Raw genomic sequence first — 16,344 nt, 5'->3', positions numbered from 1 at the left:
TTTTTTTAAGAAAAAAAGGGGAATTAAGTGTTACAAGAAGTCTCTATCAGTATGTCAGTTTCATCAATATGGATATAGATAGATGTAGATAGGCACCCATTTTCATAATAAATCAAACTAGTTCAATAAGGAATAATATCTCATTGTCCCTTTCAAGCAAATTACAAAGTATTCAGTTTATCAAGTATATTTTTATCCCATCCTTCCTCCCCCAATTGATAGTGATAGTCATCCAGCATGCTCAAAGACTGGGCAAGCGCTTGAACCCAAGTTTTCCCAATTCAACACATTACGCAGGCTCTTACACTTGGTTTGCTGATAGACTTACACTTTCCTGTGAATATTCATTGATCAGGTAGCTCAAATGAGCCTCTTGAGTGATCAAATCAATTTGGCAACCCTCCACAACTCCTGCCACTGTCATGGAGTGCATAAGCAGGAATGCCAAGTAGCTCTTCCCCCAGGACACTTATCAGGGTAAGTATAGGATAGTTTGAAAGTATAGTGTACTAGGGACTAACCTCCTTCCCACTTGGATCACCAAAGCCCCCTCCCCCCATAGTGTGCCATAATTCTTCCCACTCCCTTCCCCATCACCACCACCACCACCCCAGGGGTCCCCAGAGCTCCCCTTCCCCTTCTCCCCACAACCCCCATCTCAGGGGTCCAAAGAGCTCTTCCTTCTTCCCCACCCCCAGGAGGTTCTAGACCTCCTTCTCCCTCACTGCCACCACCCCATGGGTTGCCAGAGTCCCTCTCCCCCCACCTCCACCACCCCAGGGGGTGCCAAACCTCCCCTCCCCTTTCCCCACTACCACCATCTGTAGAGGTGCCAGAACTCCCCTTTCCTAGCTGGCCTCCCACTCACCTAGTAAGGCCAAGCTCAGGGCCTCGTTGCATGGGCCCGCCATTATGCCAGGACTCATTGCCACCCACCACATGAGCCTGCCATTGCTCCTCCCCACTCCCAGGCAGCACCCTAAACCACCCGCCTCCACCACATACCTTCTTGCTGCAGCCCTCTTGCTGCAGCAGTTTGCCTCACCTTGCCTGCCTCACCTGTGTCATGCTACCTGTGAACGCTTCAGGACAGGCACACACCTGTGCAGAAGTGTTCACAGGTAGCATGATGCTTACAAAAATATAATATAGGTAGATAAGTTACCTAATAAGTTACTGTATACCTAACACTTGGACTATATTTGCTTCTGAAAATTAGGCTGGTCAGCTGGGAATTGCTCAGGCTGGACGGCTGGGATTGGGAGCACTGCAAGAGCATCCCTATTCTCTGAAATGAAAGCTGTCTGGATTTGAGTTCAGAAGCCTATGCAAAGCCATGCTTCTCTGTACCACAGCTTCCTTTAAGACACAGATGGGGAACCTGTGACCTTTGAGGTATTGTTACACTCCAACTCCCATCAGCCCCAGCCAACATGTCCAGTGGTCAGGGATGATAGGAGTTGTAGTCCAGCAACATCTGGGTTTTCCATCTTTGATCTACCATTTCTGAAAATCATTAGTACTGCTGCAACTCTCATCCAGACTACTCATGGCCCGCAAGATTGCCTGCAAACAGTTTCTAGACACTTATAGCAATTGGTTATAGCACACTGAATTTGCTTCTGGAAGTGTAAGTGAATAAATTGTGGCATGATGAGCCTCTTTCCTGAGAGGACCAATGACCAAACTGTTCTGGACTCTTTAAGTTATTTAGATCAGTCATAATCGCCATGGTGCTTAATATGTAAATGATGCTTTACTTTATCCCATTATCCTGCCCACAATGATGTGAAGTAAGTTAAACAAAGAGGTATTAAACTACCAAACTGGTTAATTTCTTTTTAAAAGGAGAGATGCCGAGGCACATGGAGAATGGATGGCAAAAACAGGAAAGGTCAATTTGGCAAAATATCTTGATTTGATGGAGCCTGGAAAATCTATCTGCCTCCGTCAGCCAGGATTAAAATTTTTGCTGACACTTTGGCTCCACTTAACTGATTTGTATTGTATCCATGGACAGTTTTTCCTCCTTAAGAGCCAATGTGGTGTAGTGGTTAGTGCTGGACTAGGACACCACAGCAGCTATGCTTTGATATTTGACAAGCTTCATCCAATCAGAAAGCCTAACAAGCCTGAACATTTCCTCCAATTCTGCCAAGAATAACTAAAAAGTTATAAACCAGGGTTGCTAACCCCTGTCCCAGGCGACTGTTCCAGCTCCCCAAGCAAATTTTTCTGCCCCCCTGAGATCCCACCATTTTTGATGGCAGCAGTGGGGGAAAGGAAGAGCAGACATAATGCTGGGGATATCTCTGCCCAGCTCAGTGTCCTGATGAGGATGCAAATTGCCTCCTTTCCAGTCCTTTGATGAATGGCGAGGGGACAATAACCCTCCACCTGAGCCTAGATCACTAGAAGAGGAAAAGGAGGGCTGTGTGCCTCTGTGTGTGCATGCCATCTATGTACGTGTGTGTGTGCACACAAGTGACAGTAGGGTGGCCACTCTCACCACTGGCATGTGGTCCCCACCGGGTTGGCCAAGGATAAATGCAGCCCTCAGGCCCCAAAAGGTTAGTGTCTCTTGCTTTACTGTGCAAAGTCACTCAACACATGAGTCATAATTTGTGCAGGGAGTGGTTTGCTGCAAAGGGCAAGTGGGGATTTAAAGAGATAAAAGACTGTCACCCCATAAACCAGAGTTCACACAATAAATAATGGCAGGCTTCGTGACACAGCAACAACCATCTGCTTTCAAAAGACGTGGATAAATTTCGTTTGGTGAAGGCATACTGTGGTTTAAACATCTGTAGAGGGACAAAAAAAATGTCCCCAAAGATCGGTACATAAAAGGACTCATTCTGCCTCATGGTATATGAGATGCTGACTGCACTGTGCCCCTTATTGGTTTTTGCTTAGAGCATAAAGTGTCACTAGCAATTGTTAATAAAGGTGGACTTGGCAGCAGACAAAAAGTTCTCAGAAGTCATGTGGAGATGACTATGCCGGCTGATCTCCAGCCTTCCTTTCCAAGAAGACCAGCTTTTGCTGTAGGCACCAAGTGCTGCTTTCCTCAGGATGGAGAGCTAGGAAGAGGGACACTGAAATTATTGCATGCATATCTTGTATGCATCCATCCCATGGCGAGAAGAGGAAGTCTGCTGGTTGGCTGTGGGAAGCCCAGCATCACTGAAATATTCTTAGGCATCTGCTGGGGCTTCTGTAAACCTTAGGCTTCACAACAAACATGCTGATATACCTCCCTCTTGTTTCTCAGTAATCTCATTCTGGCTACATAGCATCATAACCCAGCACCTAAGTAAGTTGATAGCTAAATAGAACCCTGCTGTACATAGGAAGTATGCCACTGAACACCAGTTGCTTGCTGGAGAAAAACACTGCAAGAGAGGCATTGCTTTCAGATCCTGCTTGTGAGCTTCTTGAGGACTCTTGGCTGTTGCCCACTGGTGAGAAACAGATTGATGGGTTGATTTAGCAGGGCTTTTTTAAAAAAAAATTCTCATGCACTTTTAAAAGGAACAAGCATTGCTTGAGTGGTTTTAAACAATACTAGGAAGCCAAACTATGGGGGCACAAGTCTTCACTAGGGATAGGCCAAGCTGTCAATTTTGGTTTCTCTCAGTTTCACAGTTGTTTAATCTTAAATAAAGTCCTCCATACTTCCACATTAATTTGTGATTTTTTTTAAGCTCATGAAAATTCATCAGCATTTAATGCGAATTTCTCCCTTTTTAGAAAGCAATTTCCCTAATATAATACATATTTGTTTGTCATTTTCACTATGCATTTACATGCATACCTTACCCCAGTATATGCATTTTTGTGCACATTACTTGGCTAGAGAGCTGCACTGCAAAATTCAGAGAAGTGCAGATTTCAAAGGATGGCTGGCGTATTGTTTTGATTGATTGTGGATTTGGTAGGTTCACCTTTCAATGCGAAATGAATCTGATTTCTCTTCCATCCCTAGTCTTCACACATATCCAGCCTGATGTAGCAGCCACAGAAGCAGCAGTAGCCACCCCTGAGATACATATAAAGGGAGTCTGAGCCATACTCATACTGGCTATAGTTCTTGGGAAGAAGAGAACCAAATACTGTAAGACTTCAAGGCTGTGGGCATACTACTCATTTTGAAAGCAGCCAGAATGATTTTTCGGGCTGATTTTGAAGCAACACTGCCCTCTGCTGGCCACATATCCCTTCCCCACTGTTGCACTCAGGACTGCCACAGCAAGGCATTGGGCCAATCATTGTTTCTGCCTCAGCCTGCAGCAAAGCGTTTCCATTGGCCACACCTGGAAGACAAAGGGGTTGATCTACCAATCAGTTGTCACACCTCCCTGAAGCTGAATTAAAAACAACAACACTGGAGCTGATCCAACAGGTTTCAAGAGTAAAAAGGGACAGAGTTTGACTAGCGTTGTGTGCCCCCAGTTTTTAGAAAAGAGAGGTCAACACACTGGAACCGGCACAATAGGAAGTGTGTCTCTAACCTAAATGGGGATTCAGTTGGGGGCTCTGTGATGTTCATGTATTAGTGTATATATGGTAAGTGCTGTTTGTATAGGAGATACATGGTAAGTGGAATGAAAGAGGAGGGGGGAGTGAATGGGCAGTAGAATGCTGGATGATTGGCTGAGTGTTTAGAATGGCTGAGGGTATAAATGGAAGGATGACAGTTAAATCTGGGTGGACGGTGAACGTGAGTGGGTTGTTTTGGTGGGTTTTTGAGAGGAGATTGGGTGGAGAGTTGGTGGATGTGAGGAGAGTGTGGAGTTCGGATTAATACTAAGATCAGTACCTCAGGAATAGATGAAACCATATGCTTAAGTGCCTTTATAAAGTAATCTTGTTATCTCTGTTATTTAATAAATATATTTGGTTTACCAAAGGCCTGATCCTTGGCTGGGGTTCCACAGACCAGAAGGGAGGGTAAGGTAAATACCAAGGCTGAAGGGTAACAAATGGTGGCAGCGGTGAAGAGAATAACACCACAAGTATTCAGAGCAAACCAGGATTATCTGCATTGATACAAAGGGATTGGGACAGCTTAAGCACGCAGTCACAGAGGTAACCTGATAGAGAGACTCAGGCAGAGTCTCTGGGAATACGGGTTATAGGACGTGACTGGTGGTGCTGCCTAGCAGGGGGATCTGGTGAGGTCTATGCTAGACCGGGAAGAGAAACCATAAAAAAAGGACAGTCCGGACTGGTGGAGTCCCTGGTGGTGCCTAGTGACAGGCAGTAACCACGAGCAGGTAGGAACCTGACAGGGAGAGCCAGGGAAGGGCGTCACAGGCTCTAGCACCAACCCCCTTCTAGTGCACAGCTCCCTCTCAATTGTTTTATAGCAGTCTGGGGAAGAAAAGGCTTTTTAGCTGCAACTGTCAGAGTGCAATTCTAGGGGTTTTTAACTTTTTAATCTTTTAATGTTTTCTGTCTATGTTTTATAAGGATTGTATTTGTGTTTTGGTTGTACATGGCCCAGAGTGGCAGACTAATCTCTGCCAGATGGGCGTCTAACAAATCTAATAAATAAATAAATAAACTGGAAGAGACAGGAAATGACTCCTGTTCACTGTTGGCACCAAGGCAACCAGATCTTCCAATGCAGATGAAGGCCCTTCCCATAAGTGCTGAGAGGTGGCTGATCTCAACAGGGGGTAACCTATAGGTTGCATACCAGCTCTTTGCAAATCTGTATTGCATAGCTATCCAAAACAACAACAGTCCTGAAGAAGTCACATTTCCTTATTTTTCTTTTTTTAAAAAAAGCTTGTAGAAGCAGTTCCCTATGTTCAGAATTATATTTGCTTAAACTTTTGACAGTCTACCACGAGGAAGTTATTTCTGCATTTAAAGTACACAAAAGTAGCCATAGCAAAGGTATTTGCGTACACATACACACATACAAAGCTAAATTCTTAGGGCCAAAAGTGACATAGTATGGAAGATCCATTACGCAACTGTTCAGATATGTTTTAAAGTCACTATGACATTTTGATTACAGCAGCAGCAGTGGTGTAGTGGGGGAGGAAGACGCAGGAGAGCATAGCTCCAGGACTTTTGAAAGAGTAAGAGTGATGATGTTCTCTAGAAGAGTGGCAGACTAATTGACAACTTGTCTTTGCTCTGGCAAGTGAATTAAGTTATAGTGAGGCTTTCAAATTTATTTGTGGCAGTTTAGCAGAAAGGAAATCAGAGAATGAATAAAACCATCAAGCAGATGCTAGGCGCTTCTGTCCTTTTCTTTTATGGGGTTCCACTTTCATGCTAATAGTTTAAATGGTAACACCTCTTTCCAATATCACTTGCATTTCTAATTAAAAGCTAAAAGTTGCATTTCAGCTGGCTGAAACTCTTTTGCTCAATATATTTTACTAGTTGCCGTCAGAAGCAAGCACCCTCAGTTTATTCCCAGATAAGGAAGCATAGGAGTGCAGCCATGCTGATCCTAATTGATTGGGCATTATACCTGGCAATAGCTTTTTTTCAGTGGGAAGATCAGAGGCTCCAAGGCCACTTTGTATCCAACTCTAAGGGCTGCCTAATTTGCCGTACAGTCCTATCTTGCACACAGGGTTGCCAGGCTCAGGGCCTGAGACTGATCCTGTATCTTTAGGAGAAGAGAAAGTCAGCCAAGTGCAGGTGTTCTTGCAACTCTGTAATAGGAAAAACCACAAGGTGGAATTCTCCCTTCCCCCTGCACAACTTTTAAAGATACAGGAGACCTCTTGGTTGCCAGGCCTGGCCTCCTGCACTTGGCAGGCTTTCTCTTCTCCTAAAGATACAGGATCAGTCTCAAGACCTGAACCTGGCAACCCTACTTGCACAGGATGCCATTTTAGCTGTTAAGGAGCAAGCAAGGATATATGCTGAAATGGCTACAGCAGGGATGGGAAACCTGTGGTCTTCCAGATGTTGTTGGACTATAGTTCCCATCATCTGACCATTGGCCATGTGGGCTGGGGCTGATAGAAACTGTAATCTAATAACATCTGGAGGGCTACAAGTTTCCCATTTCACAGCTAAAGTGTCAGAAAAGATAAAGACCAGGTTCTGTCTTGGTATGGCAAGATATATAGATAATACAAGGAGCCTTTGTATTCAGCACATAAATATTATTATTATTATTATTATTATTATTATTATTATTATTATTTACCCACCCTTCACCCTGAGGTCCCAGGGTGGGTTACAACAGTTTAAAATACATACTTAAAAGCAATTTAAAACAACTTAAAATCACAAACATAACAAAAAATAGTGTGGATCCTAAAAATATATCTCTCAAGTTGGAAAGGCCAGGGTAAAGAGGTGTGTCTTCAGCATTCACCAAAAACTGTATAGTGTAGTTGCCAGACACACCTCTGTGAGGAGGGAGCTCCACAACTTAGGGACTGCCACAGAAAATGCCCTCTCCTGGGCCACCAGCCTCCTCAGGCTTCTGAGGGCGGTGTCCCACCTAGAAATGTAGCTGCCCTATCTAACAAGGCAGTGGGACTACCAAGCGGGGTCCCTTTTCTACTGATCTTAACCCTCACATCCTCTCCTTAACACTCAAGAGGATCTGTAGGGAAGGGGGCAGCCTTTCAGATGTTTGGGCCCTAAGTCATTTAGGACTTTAAACACTAACATGAGCACCTTCAATTGAGCCCAGAAATGAACTGGCAACCAATGCAACTGTTTTAAAACAGGGGTGGTGTTAGCCATGGCTGCATTTTTAACCACTTGTTTCTGAGTTTCTGAGTCATCTTCAACGGCAGCTCCACGTAAAGTGCATTGCAGTAATCCCATCTAGAAGGTTCCAGAGCATGGACTACAGTGGCCATGTAATTTCTGTCCCAAAGGGACCATTGCTAGCAAACCAACTGGAACTCGGAAAAATCACTCCTGGCCATCGAGACTCCAGTGACAGTGTTGAATCCATGAGCATCCCCAAGCTGCAGTCCTATTTTTCAGGGAAGTACAACTCCATCCAGAACAGGCCGTTTCCCCACCTCCCGGGCATGAGAGCTCTGGATATATAACACCTCTGCTTTTTCAGGATTCACTCTCAATTATAACAAAGGACTTGACAAAGCATTCAAAATAATCTTCCACTGACTTCAGTCAGCTATCCTTAGGACTGATGTGAAAAGCACACGTGTCATAGAACAGCATCAATACCCAACAGTTGCTGTAAACCACCCAGAGAGCTTCGGCTATGGGGCAGTATATAAATGTAATAAATAAACAGTTATTTTGTGTTGCCTCATTAAAGTGCCTAATCATGGATGTCAGACTTCTATTCCTCCCTAAATATTTCTGTGCATTTTACTAACTGCTTCCTTTGTTAAGTGAATAAATGCATTCAGCAGAAAACGTAACAAACAACATTACTGTTGCACTTGCTCAAATCATAGCCACAGATTGTGACTGCAGATTTGAAAAGGCCAACCCAAACAATGTTCTAAATGTTATTCAGGGAATTGTTTTTCGCACACTCTGCCCCACCTGACTCTTATTCCCAGCGTTATGTAACTGTACAAGAAAGCACAAAAGCAAGGTCAGTTCCAGTGGCAGTTCAGATAAATATTCATATTGCAATAGGAAACAAGGAGGATTGACTTTATGGCAGTGTCTTCATTGTAAATGGCAATAACTGCTTTGTATACATCTGGCTAAACATTTAGGGGTGTGGGGGTGCAAATAATTCCCCTGCAGTTTAAATTAATGGTGATCACTACAGCTGGTATAGCACAGTGGGAAGGAGAGCCTGGTTGGGAGTCCAGAGTCTGTGAGTTCAAATCCCCGCTCATGTCTCCTGGGTGTTAAGGGCCAGCTGAAGATCACCCCCACAGTGAGTGGCTCAGGGGTTATGTGCCCTGCCACCTGTGCAGCCGTGGGCAAGCTGCACAGTCCCAAGGAGCCCAGTTGCCCCCCAGCTGGCAGTTGTGGACAAGGAAAGGGCTGGCTTGTGCAGCTGTGGCAAGCTGAGCAGGCCCTAGCCAGCTGGGGAGGACTAGCCTCAGAAGGAGGCAATGGTAAACCCCCTCTGACTACCGCTTACCATGAAAACTCTATTCATAGGTCAGCCAGAAGTTGGGATCGACTTGAAGGCAGTCCCCATTGCTTCCCCCATTGGAGTCTCATATCACAACCCTAGACTAGGGCCATAAATGCCTCATTAACAGTATTTAACCAGCACTGCAAATAGCTGGAGAGAAGCTTAATCTACTCTTCAGCTGCACTGTGTCCTCCTCCTTCTCCTCTTCTGGCTGCTGGTCCAGCCTTTGGGCCATTGTGATGGGAAAGGGCTGCAGCTCAGCAGCACAGAACTTGTTTCGCATGCAAAAGGTCTCAGGTTGCATCCCCAGCACCACCAGGCAAGGCTGGGAGAGACCCGTCTGCAATGCTAGAGAGCTGCTGCCAGTCAGTGTAAAGAATACTGAGCTAGATAGAGCAATGGTCTGTTTCAGCGTAAGACAGCTTCCTATGTTCCTGTGTACAGTATACACTAGGGTGTAGTCAGAAACCAGTACTGGTTAGGTGGTGTACTAATTATTTATTTAACTGCATTTGTATCCTGCCTTTCTTCCAAGCAGCTCAAGGCAATGTACGTGACTCGGTCTCTCCCCCACCCCACCCCCCACACTCATTTTATCATCACAACACCATGAAGCAGTTTAGGCTGAGACTGGCCCAAGGTCTCCAGTGACCTTCATAGCTGAGTGCGGATTTGAACCTGGTCTCCTTGGTCCTCCTTTCTAACACAAGATAGGTTAGGATCAAGATTATGGGGAAGCAGTTTCTTCCTTCCTAGCTATAAAAGCAGTTTGCTGATAAAAGACACTGATCTGAGAGTTTGCAGATTCTCGTTCATTGGGAGTTTTTCGGGAGTGTTCAAGGAAGCTGTAGGCCAGGGATGGGGAACCTTTGGCCTTCCTGGTGATGTTGGACTCCAGTTCCCATCAACCCAGCCAGCATGGCCAATAATCAGGGATGATGGGAGTGGTTGTTCAACAGCATCACTGTTCTGCATAGAACATTCTGCCTCTGGGTAAGAGGGCTAAGATTAGATGACCCATGAAGTTGTTTCCATTCTGGTATTGTTAACATTTCTGTGCCACTTTTCACTGTGCAAAGTGCCATGCAATTCTTATGGCAATGCGGGCCTAGGACCAGAGACGATGCTTGGCCCAAGCCCAGCTAATGAGCTTCATTCCTAAGGAGGGGTGCCTCCCATTGCAATACATTGTCAATAGTTGTGCACAGAAATGGTAGCTAACTAGTAATAGTTAAAAAATAATAATGATTCAGTCTTACACAGATTTATTAGCAGTTCCCTTGCAAACAATGGGAGATACATCTGCTCAAATAAGCTCAGTAATTAAGGGGAAATTTCCTTCCAGTTAATCACATTTGCCCTTTATTGCAAGTTTGTTATATCTGTCATATATTCCTACTTTCCTTCAGATGACTCAGTAAATTATTAATGTTGAAAAAATAGATTTCTATTTTTATACCAGAATATGGGGGGTAAACCTGGGTTTTCAGTATAAGTCTTGGGGAGAGGGAGAGAGATGCCTATTGTATCCGTAACTAGCACACAGCAGACCTCAACACTCCAAAGGTTCAAAGTGAACTTTACTCCTCCAGTGATCAACCTTTAGTACGCAGTCTTCATAAATTTTCCCCATTTATAGAGTGTTTTTGATGGCAGACAATTCTTTGCTGAAAGTTAAGTGCTCTTTTATATGAACATATAAAGCAGACTTTGGTTTGAATGAATACATTATTTTGACAAATGTTTATTGGAAAGCCAATTACAGCTTCATAAATCAGGGCTTTCTGTGGCACATCAGGTATGCTCACCAGTGCCACCAGATGTCACAGTTGAGAGCAGCAGGGTAGTTAAAATAATTTGGTGGGATCCTGCCCCTCATCCACAGCACTGACAGTAGTCAAAACAGGAAGAAATTGTTTATTATCTTTCATTTAACTTATTAAAATACTTATTGCAAGATGTCATGGCCATACTGGAGTGGGGATAGAGGATAACATTTGCTTTCAATCTGCAGTTAGATTAAAATGACAAGGTCAAGCACAATCTACTGGCTGACTGGCAATTGAATTTTAAGGGCTGCCCAGAATAGAAAGCGGAAGTGTTTGTGCATCTGTAATTGATTGAAATCTAAAGAAGTCTTTGTCATTTTATTTTCAAGATGGCCATTTTTTATTTGAAATGCTGCATTAATAATGTGAACATTTGTAGATTACTGCTTGGCCTCACATACATTGGTACTAATTTAGACACAAGCAGTTGACACGAGAAGGCTTAAACACATCTGATTCATACAAGATTATAGCCGTAGGGTTTATTCTAGGCAATGTTTATGGGAAGTGCCATTGTTACATTTTGCTGTAATTCTGCAGCTACTCAACTCTTATTTCTTTCAAAGAAGCCCTCATGTGGTGAAATAAAGATATAACATGACAGAATGACTGTCCTGCAAGATGGAGGCAGGGGCGAAGAGAGAGAACTGAAATCACACATACATTTTTAAGTACTTTAATTATTATTCAGGATCGTCACTGCATCTGTTAATAAGTGTTACTACTATTTCCCACTTCTCCATGAAATTAATAATACTGGATAAAAAAATTTCACAGGTGCCCATTTTACTTCCCTGCTATTCATAGGGTCGCCATAAGTCGGAATTGACTTGAAGGCAGTACATACTGAAATACTGTTGAAGTTTTAAAGGAAAAAGCAACTATCCAGTGAATTTAATAAAGTTTCCCTTACCTTGTCAGTTTCATGGGAGAACAGAGTGGGGAGAATAGCCCTACTCTGGATGACCAGATGTGCAGAAAATGAAGAATTTTATTCTTCAATTCACTCTAAAATAGGAGTAGCCAACATGGTGCTCTCTAGATATTGTTGGCCTCTGACCATTGGCCATGTTGGCTGGGGCCGATGGAAGTTTTAGTACAGCAACATCTGGAGGGCACAATGTTGGCTACCCCTGCTCTAAAGCTTGACATTAGCCATTGTTTTAAGGTTCTTCCACATGAAGTAGTGTGCAGGCAATTGGTGTCTGAAGGGGGAAAGTAATCACCACAAACCACAAGTGCATGGAGGCAGCAGTCAGAAACAACACAATGGCAGAGCTATTCTTGTTATCAACAGGTGTCTTTTTTTGTACAATAAACTATTGATCATACCTGTAGCTTCTGTTTCCCAGGGGATGAGAGCTAAACATCAATATGTAACCATTTGAACATCATCTAGTGAGCTAATGAGGTCTTTCCTCAATTTCACACATTTACAAAAGGCATATTCACTAATAGGCAAAAAACCTTGCGGTTTAAGAACGTACCTATAGTCAATAGATATTTCTATCAAACTTTAAAAAGCAGGGAAATTGGGCAGCTATAGTGAATGCACCGGGGAACAGGAGACCTGAACTCCTCTCTGAGATATTGGACTGCCCTACAAATCTGTGAAAATGCAAACACAATTTGGGTTGGTCTTTCACAGTTCAATCCACTTCCTGTGTAGCTTAGAAGAATTTGGTAACATGTGCCTCTGAGCATATGGTGAGTGGTAGCAACACCTGCCATCTCTAAAGATGGAGAATGATATTTTTGTATGTTTGTTGGTGTTCTTCTTACTTTGCTTCTTTCCTGTGTTACTAATGTTTCTACAGAGAATCTAATCTAGAAAATTTTATTTCCCTCATTATTCATCCTAGAAATCTGTATCAAATTTATTTTTATTAATTTCAAAGTCTTTTTATTGGTCAATGTCATATGATGGTGAAGACAGTCTTTTGTATTTCAAACTGGAGGTTATGTTCTATTTCTATTTTGGATGCATTAACAGTTGGATCTGAAACTGGAGTTTAATGTAAAATCAGACGGATTACAGTATGTTGCTACTTCAGCAATGACTCTAGCTGTTGGAAAAAAGAGGATGCATGTTTTCAGCCTGCTATGTTTAAACCACTTCATTTAAGGCAAGGTGGGCACGGTCAATTAAAAACATAGAGCACACCTAGAATTTGCTAGAATGTATTTCACCTCCCACTGTTGTATCCTCTGCAAACTGAGACACTCCTGATGCCCACTGGAGACTATTGTGCAGAATAGTCAGTGCCATTATTCCACAATTATTTTTGGACTTTTTTTAGTGTAAATTTTGCAAAGTGTTGCTGTACTTCACATATTCACAGAAATAGAAACAAAAGAAAATGATTTACTATAGGAAACTTCACTACAATTGCAAAGTAAATCAGACATATTTAAAGCGACCATCTGAACTATATCCACTATCTTAATAATGTTGCTTCCTCTCTGCTAAAACAAGATCAGCACAGCACATGTCTTGTTTGTGTTATTTGGGCTGATTGCAGGTGTTGCCACCACTCACCATATGCTCAGAGGCACATGTTACCAAATTCTTCCAAGCTACACAGCAAGTGGATTGGACTGTGAAAGACCAACCCAAATTGTGTTTGCATTTTCACAAATTTGTAGGGCAGTACAATATCTCAAAGAGGAGGTCAGGTCTCCTTCTCCCCTGGTGAATTCACTATAGCCTCCCAATTTCCCTGCTTTTTAAAGTTTAATAGAAATATTTGTTGGCTATAGGTATGTTCTTAAACCACAAGGTTTTTTGCCTATTAGTGAATTTCTCTGCTTTTTAATCCGGGAGGTAAGAAATGGGATCCTGTGCAAATTTGCTGTGAATGGATTTATCATTTGCATGCTTATTGAGTTCAGTGGGATTTACTATCAATTTGTTTGAATAGATATCTCCCCTCCTATAAAGTAAGACCTCAGAATGGCATGGGGGGTATTTTCAACTTAACACTGCGGAATGTGAAACATCCATGCTGACTATAGTATACAGCCACTCTCATGGCTGTATAATCAAAAGAATTAAAGAGAAAAGTATCTTGATGGAGACCTATCCTTTTAAAGAGTATATAGAACATCTTCAAGAAAATATAAAGCCAAACCAAATACAACACATATAATAAAATTACATACGTACAAACGCACATTATATCACAACGGAAAACTGCTCTGTACATAACATAATTCCAGGCAGAAAATGCCAGCCTGCCACAAACATGAAACTTTTACAGCACAGAAAAGCTATGTAGGGCTCAAGCTGTTTACATATTCATAGATCAAAACTACCATCACAGATTGTGCTATAAGAATACAAGAAACCATTGCACATTCTGGATTACTATTGCGATGAGTAACTGCCCAAAGCATTATTAATCAGCCGCACTCGTCAAGAAAAACACAATGTAGAACATCCATGCAATTAAGTCTTAGCATTAAGAAGCATGAATGAAGTTGTCAAGACTGAACCTGAAAGTGTTGCATGTTTTCCCTTGTTGAAGTTGCTGAAAAATGATCTAGCCACAGAACCTACCTGAATATCAAGAAAACCAAGCCTGCAATTCTATTAAATGTCCAAACATTCTTTTTACTGTGCATTCATGATTATTTGCCCTCTTGATGGTATTGAGGCAGCTATATGCAAGCCTGCTTTCAATACTGGTTGTGTCTGCAAAAGCTTCAAGGCAGGCATACTGCTTCATTTCCAATCAGTGTATATCCCCTAGCTTCCAGTTGAAACCTTATAACTTTTTATACCACAAATGTTCTGGGATATTTTTCATCCCCCTTCAGCTGTGCTATAGTGCAAGAGTGCCCTTCCAGATGGTAATAATGTGGTAGCATTGGGGAAGCATTGCAGAACAACTAATAAAGGAGAATGATAGTCCAGTATAAATCCATTACCAAAGCACTGTTATTGCACCAGTGGCATGTTGCAGAATACACTCCCAAACAAATACTAGACTCCACTATTATAGCAGTTGGACCTAATGAAGCGTCCAGAGCACGGTCTTGTCCTTATTTCTTGGATGAATTTCAGTCTGTGCAGCTTGAGGATGTTGACAAGATCCTTGGAATGGTGCAGGCGCCACGTCTGTGCTGGACCCTTGCCCCTCTTGGCTGGTGAAAGCTGGCAGGACCGGAACCGCCGTCTGGGCCAAGGAGGTGATAAATGCCTCTTTGAGAGAGGGAGTGGTCCCTGACTGCCTAAAAGAGGCAGTAGTGAGACCACTCCTGAAGAAAGCCTCCTTGGACCCAGATAATTTGAACAACTATAGACCTGTGGCGAATGTTCCGTTCCTGGGCAAGGTGCTGGAGCGGGTGGTTGCCGGCCAGCTCCAGGGGCTCTTGGATGACACTGATTATCTTGATCCATTTCAATCCGGTTTTAGGCCCGGTTTTGGTACCGAAACAGCCTTGGTCGCCCTGTATGATGACCTTTGTCGGGAGAGGGACAGGGGGAGTGTGACCCTGTTGATTCTCCTTGATCTCTCAGCTGCTTTTGATACCATCGACCATGGTATCCTTCTGGGAAGACTCATGGAGTTGGGAGTTGGGGGTACTGTCTGGCAGTGGCTTCGCTCCTACTTGGTGGGTCGTCACCAGAGAGTAGTGCTTGGGGAACATTATTCGACACCCTGGACTCTCCATTGTGGAGTCCCACAGGGATCGGTACTGTCCCCCATGCTCTTTAACATCTACATGAAGCCACTGGGTGCGGTCATCAGGAGTTTTGGGGTACGTTGTCATCAGTATGCTGATGACACACAACTCTATTTCTCCTTTTCATCCTCCTCAGGTGAGGCTGTTAACATACTAAACCGTTGCCTGGCCGCGATAATGGACTGGATGAGAGCGAACAAACTGAAGCTCAATCCAGACAAGACTGAGACGATGTTGGTGAGTCCTTCCCCTGCCCAGATGGTGGATGTTCATCCTGTTCTGGATGGGGTTACACTCCCCTTGAAGGAACAGGTTCGTAGCTTGGGAGTTCTTTTCAATCCTTCCTTGTCACTGGAGGCCCAGGTGGCCTCGGTGGCACGGAATGCTTTCTACCATCTTCGTTTGGTAGCCCAGCTACGTCCCTATCTGGACGGTGATGACCTCACCTCTGTTGTTCATGCTCTGGTAACTTCTAGATTGGACTACTGCAATGCGCTCTACGTTGGGCTGCCCTTGAAGATAATTCGGAAACTACAGCTAGTCCAGAATGCAGCAGCCAGACTGTTGACACGGACCAGAAGGTCCGCTCATATAACACCTGTTCTGGCTCGTCTGCACTGGCTCCCTATTTGTTTCTGGGCTAGATTCAAAGTGCTGGTTTTGACCTATAAAGCCTTACACGGCATGGGACCGCAATACCTGGTGGAACGCCTCTCCCAATATGAACCTACCAGTACACTGCGCTCAACATCTAAG

The sequence above is a fragment of the Rhineura floridana genome, chromosome 1 (genome assembly GCF_030035675.1).
Source record: "Rhineura floridana isolate rRhiFlo1 chromosome 1, rRhiFlo1.hap2, whole genome shotgun sequence".
Taxonomy (NCBI): domain Eukaryota; kingdom Metazoa; phylum Chordata; class Lepidosauria; order Squamata; family Rhineuridae; genus Rhineura; species Rhineura floridana.
The sequence above is the reverse complement of the archived record's forward strand: the minus strand, read 5'-3'. Positions refer to the sequence as shown.